The 6,021-nt window shown below is 33.3% G+C and overlaps 1 protein-coding gene across 1 annotated transcript in view; it reads right to left on the bottom strand.

The window, feature by feature from the left end:
• The window catches only part of LOC107559365 (cAMP-specific 3',5'-cyclic phosphodiesterase 4B-like), a 62,666-nt gene that overhangs the window by 55,140 nt on the left and 1,505 nt on the right, over positions 1-6,021 (bottom strand). The window lies entirely within an intron of this gene.

Raw genomic sequence — 6,021 nt, 5'->3', positions numbered from 1 at the left:
CAGCGCTGGGTTATATTTAACCCAGCATTTTTTAGAGTGTACATTGATTTGATATTTTATTACTTCTAAAACTAAAATGCTGTTAAAAAGTAAAATGCTGTTAAAAACAATTAACAGCATTTTACTGTAAAATTACATGTAATTTGTGGTTAGATTTTTTACAGTTTTTTTTCTGTGTATATAGTATAGGAACTACTGTTAACCTATAGTAAAAAAAAATTCCAGTAGCGTTTTTACAATATTTTACAGTTAAAATTACACAATCAAAACATCCCAACCGCTGGTTCAAAACATCCCAACCTCTGGGTCAAAACATCCCAACCGCTGGTTCAAAACATCCCAACCTCTGGGTCAAAACATCCCAACCGCTGGTTCAAAACATCCCAACCTCTGGGTCAAAACATCCCAACCGCTGGTTCAAAACATCCCAACCTCTGGGTCAAAACATCCCAACCGCTGGTTCAAAACATCCCAACCTCTGGGTCAAAACATCCCAACCGCTGGGTCAAAACATCCCAACCGCTGGGTCAAAACAACCCAATAGCTGGGTTTGTCCCTTTTTAACCCAGCATTTTTTAGAGTGTACATTGATTTGATATTTTATTACTTCTAAAAACTAAAATGCTGTTAAAAAGTAAAATGCTGTTAAAAACAATTAACAGCATTTTACTGTAAAATTACATGCAATTTGTGGTTAGATTTTTTACAGTTTTTTTTCTGTGTATATAGTATAGGAACTACTGTTAACCTGTAGTAAAAAAAAATTCCAGTAGCGTTTTTACAATATTTTACAGTTAAAATTACACCATTTTTTTACAGTGTAGTATAAAATATGATATGAACTCAGACATGAAAGTCACTGCCCAACTCAAATGTATTATTATTTAACAAAGATAGCTATACGCCAAGAGATTATGTGTCCAGTTGTTATTTTAGATCAGTTTTAAAGATGCTAATCATTTGGCTGCTAAATAAAAAAGTTGCCACATTTTTGAAAGACTAACATTGTGTGCAGAGACACAATAAAGTGATCAATAATAAAACCGCGTAAATCTGGGTTTTCTGTCATTCATATAACTGTATATTACATTACAGATCAAAAGTTTGGGGTCAGTAAGATTCTTTTTTTTAAAGAAATGTATGTAAGAAAGGAAAATAAATACTTTTGATTAATTAATACTTAAGATAGATGCAATAAATTAATCAAAATGACAGTAAAGAAGATGTTTATAATGTTACACAAGATTTCTGTTTCAAATAAATGCTGAAATCCTGAGAAAAATGTATCACTGTTTCACAAAAGTATTAAGTAAACTTTTTTCTACTTTGATTATAATAATCAGAAATGTTTCTTGAGCAGTAAATCAGCATAAGAATGGTTTCTGAAGGATCGTGTGACACTGAAGACTGGAGTAATGATGCTGAAAATTCAGCTTTGCATCACAAGAATGTTACATTTAAAAATATATATTAAAATAAAAAACATTTGGCTGCTAAATAAAAAAGTTGCCACATTTTTGAAAGACTAACATTGTGTGCAGAGACACAATAAAGTGATCAATAATAAAACCGCGTAAATCTGGGTTTTCTGTCATTCATATAACTGTATATTACATTACAGATCAAAAGTTTGGGGTCAGTAAGATTCTTTTTTTTAAAGAAATGTATGTAAGAAAGGAAAATAAATACTTTTGATTAATTAATACTTAACATAGATGCAATAAATTAATCAAAATGACAGTAAAGAAGATGTTTATAATGTTACACAAGATTTCTGTTTCAAATAAATGCTGAAATCCTGAGAAAAATGTATCACTGTTTCACAAAAGTATTAAGCAAACTTTTTTCTACTTTGATTATAATAATCAGAAATGTTTCTTGAGCAGTAAATCAGCATAAGAATGGTTTCTGAAGGATCGTGTGACACTGAAGACTGGAGTAATGATGCTGAAAATTCAGCTTTGCATCACAAGAATGTTACATTTAAAAATATATATTAAAATAAAAAACATTTATTAGTAACACTTTTTTTACAGTGTCATTTTTACACGTCACATGTACTTATATAGCAATAACAGTAAATTACAGTAAATTATGCATAATTACATGCAACTAACCCTAAACCAAACCCTAATTCTAACCCTATAGTACGTTGAAGTTGTTGATTAATATTACTCAGTACTTATTTCATAAGTACACTGTAAGAAGGAGACAAAATAAAGAGTACCCCATTTATTTTGTAATGCAAAGCCGTTAAAATAACTTTTCTGTTTCAATAATGAAAATTTCAGCTTCATTACTAAAGTCTTCAGTGTCACATGATCCTTCAGAGATCAGTCTAATATGCTGATTTGCTGCTCAAGAAACATTTATTATTATTATTAATGTGGAAAATAGTTAAACCATAATATTTTTTTCAGGATTCATTGAATAGAAAGTTCAAAAAGCATTTACTTAATATAGTGTTTTTTACTTTACTGTGTGTTTTCTTTCACAAATATTCGCTTGAGATTTGTTTACAGTACCACCATGGACCCTGCAGAGGTTACGGGCCCCCCGCTGAAGCGCCTGATTTAGAGTAATATCCTGTGGGGGAATGGCAATCACAAGCAGGCTAGCTGATGTCGCTCACTGGGCTGCAAAGCAATCATTTGCTCTGAGCTGTAAACAATCTCTGGACAACACAATGTCACGCTATGTGATGTGTACTCATTAATACTCACTAACGCTCAGTATAATTATTTAACATCACTGTCTATGTGAACCATACAATTCACTGACACACTGTAACATCTCATTACAAAACAAACAGCTTCTGGGGTTGCCAAGTCTTTGATTCTCTATCTCACAATTGATTCAGCTATTATGTAAGAATTACATAATAACATGTAAGAAACAGACTTTCCATCATGTAACACCAAGCAATCAAATAGAATGATGGCACAAATGGTCATTTAAGATAAATACTGTTTACATGTTTACATAAACATCAGAAAATTTGATCTCATAAACACATCCCAATTAAAATCTCCAGCTATTATTTGATTGGGTGCACACAGATGGATGGGCTATTATTTTATTATTCACCTCAAGAGGGCAAAAACAACGCTTTCCACAATATGTTTTACTAATGTTAGTGTACAGTTGCCATTTGGTATTTTTTGGGGGTGGAACCAATATCTAATGTTTTAAGAACATTCTTTTTATAGATTGTTTTTTTCTTTTCTTTTTTTTAGAACTATAAACAAACATTCCCAGAATGTTTTGGGGACTGATATTTGTTAGTTGTGTTTGCATTGATCTTGCCTGCAAACATATACAACAAGGATATACTGTATCAGCTGTTTCCTTAACATATAAGGCTCCCATTTATTTTTTTTAGTTCTAACAGTCTAAGAATGTTCTTTTTTTATGTTTTTTAGAACAATAAACTCACAGTCCTAGAATGTTTTGGGGATCAAAATTTGTTAGTCATGCATTAATCTTGCATGAAAACAAAATAATAAAAATAAACTCAATGCCCTATAGAGTTTAGCTCCAACTTGCCCTAAGATCTTGATTAACTGGTTCAGGTGTGTTTAATTGGGGTTGGAGCTAAACTCTACAGGACACCGGCCCTCCAGGACTGAGTTTTGACACCCTTGCTATACACCCACAACAATTTTTTAAACTACAGACAACCCTATTATTTGTATGGCCATAACATAAAAAAATGTCTAAATACTTAGGCTCGTGCTGTGCAAAATAATTAAACGTTCTCTCTTGAATGGCACTTCCCTTTTCCGTTTCTTCATTTTCCTTGACATCTCGTTTTCTCACTTCTGTTTGTGTGTGTGTGTGTGTGTGTACTTTTTATTATTATTATTATTATGGCTATTTTTCTTGTACCTGTCTCTTCTTTACCAGCAGGTCTACTGTTATGAACAGAACTGTCTCCACCTTGTTGCAAAACAGCCACCTCATTGTAATTTGTTTGCACACAATCTAAATTTATTTTAGTTAAAGGGGTCATATTATGTTGCTAAAAAGAACATTATTTTGTGTATTTGGAGTAATGAAATGTGTTTATGCGGTTTAAGGTAAAAAAACCCACATTATTTTCCACATACTGTACATTATTGTTTCGTGTGTGTGTACTTTTTATTATTATTATTATTATGGCTATTTTTCTTGTACCTGTCTCTTCTTTACCAGCAGGTCTACTGTTATGAACAGAACTGTCTCCACCTTGTTGCAAAACAGCCACCTCATTGTAATTTGTTTGCACACAATCTAAATTTATTTTAGTTAAAGGGGTCATATTATGTTGCTAAAAAGAACATTATTTTGTGTATTTGGAGTAATGAAATGTGTTTATGCGGTTTAAGGTGAAAAAACCCACATTATTTTCCACATTCTGTACATTATAGTTTCTCCTCTATGCCCCGCCTTTCTGAAACACGTAGATTTTTACAAAGCTCATCGGTCTGAAAAGCGAGGTGTGCTCTGATTGGCCAGCTATCCAGTGCGTTGTGATTGGCCGAATACCTCAAGTGTGTGACGGAAATGTTACGCCCCTTACCATACTGTGATGCCTTGTCCGGCCAGAGTGACGAAACAAAAACTATAAAACCCATTATAAACGAGGCATTTGTTGCATGCAGTGCGGACATAATTACGGATTATAATGACTTATACTGTCTTTTTACATGTCGCATCGTGGCGCATAAACATAAAACCATGTCTGCATTTGTGATCGGAGAAATGACAAATAACAAGCGCTACTCTACACAGCTCAAATCTCGCGTTTGAATCGTCGGTGGCAAATTCCTTAAATATAAATAACTTCCTTACAGTCTGTGAGTCAGAACAGCCGGCATTGCAGTCTACTCTACCAGGATAGTTGATGTATTTCCTCAGCGACCAGCACGGATCAGCTCTAGCATGACGAAGCGGATATCGTCCTCTTTTGGAAGTCCAAACAAAGTAGGTTCACTTTCACAACGAAACACACAGTGCCTTCACGACATGGCGGCGGCAACAACAATACTACAGCAAGAATAAAAGTTACGCCTTCTTTTTTTGCGTGAACATTTGGGCGGCTTTATGCAAATCTTCCCACATAATGATGTAGATATGTGGGGGCGTGTTAGAACGAGCAGTTTTAGGTAGGTGTGGTTGACTCTTAACTTTTATAAAGAATATCTCTTTGGATTTGAGACTTTAGTCTTTGCAACTTTACAGATCTTCTTTATGCACCAAGAGTTGTAACACTCCAAAGAGAAAGGAAAAATTTAAATTGCATCATATGACCCCTTTAAATTCAAAGTATTACATTAGGACAATGTGTTATTGTTGTTATTTAGACAATCTTAAAATCACTTTAATTCCCAAGATTAACAAACATAAACAAAACAATAAAATAATTTTATACACTTTAGTTGTATATATAATATAGGCTATTTGAGGAAATATAGGCTACTTTTATGTGGAATGATGAAATGAAAATTAATTATAGGCTATACAAATAACATTTTAAATGACTTCTGTTTCGGAATAAATAAAGCCGTATATAATTTTTGTTCTGACTGATACTCATGTTTTGTATGTGAACAGGTTGTAGCTACTGTAATCTGCAACAGTATTTAGGGATTGGGGCTATTGTGAATGATTTTAGGTTATGTTGACAACGGGCACGTTCGTGACGGAGATGGCGACGTGGTAGTTTTACAAAAGAAGACTGAAATGACCTGAATATTGAGTCTGACTCTGTCCGTTAGAGTTACTTTTTCCCATTCCCACCCAAAAATAAAATAGTGTCTCATGTGATCACTCAATGACAGCAGATTGAAAACACACAAAACCTCAATTCAGTGTCCATAAACTAGCGAGAAAAATGTAATAGAGGAGAATTTTGCAAAAGTTGCATTTATTATATTGTTACTCATTTAATTACTGCAAAATGCATACTGTAGATATAACGTTATTATAAAAATGATCTCACTCTAAAAAATGCTGGGTTGTTTCAACCCAACTTTGGGT

The sequence above is a fragment of the Sinocyclocheilus grahami genome, unplaced genomic scaffold, assembly GCF_001515645.1.
Source record: "Sinocyclocheilus grahami isolate Dianchi unplaced genomic scaffold, SAMN03320097.WGS_v1.1 scaffold682.1, whole genome shotgun sequence".
NCBI lineage: Eukaryota > Metazoa > Chordata > Actinopteri > Cypriniformes > Cyprinidae > Sinocyclocheilus > Sinocyclocheilus grahami.
Note: the sequence above shows the minus strand (reverse complement) of the source record. Positions and strands in the feature narration are given on the sequence as shown.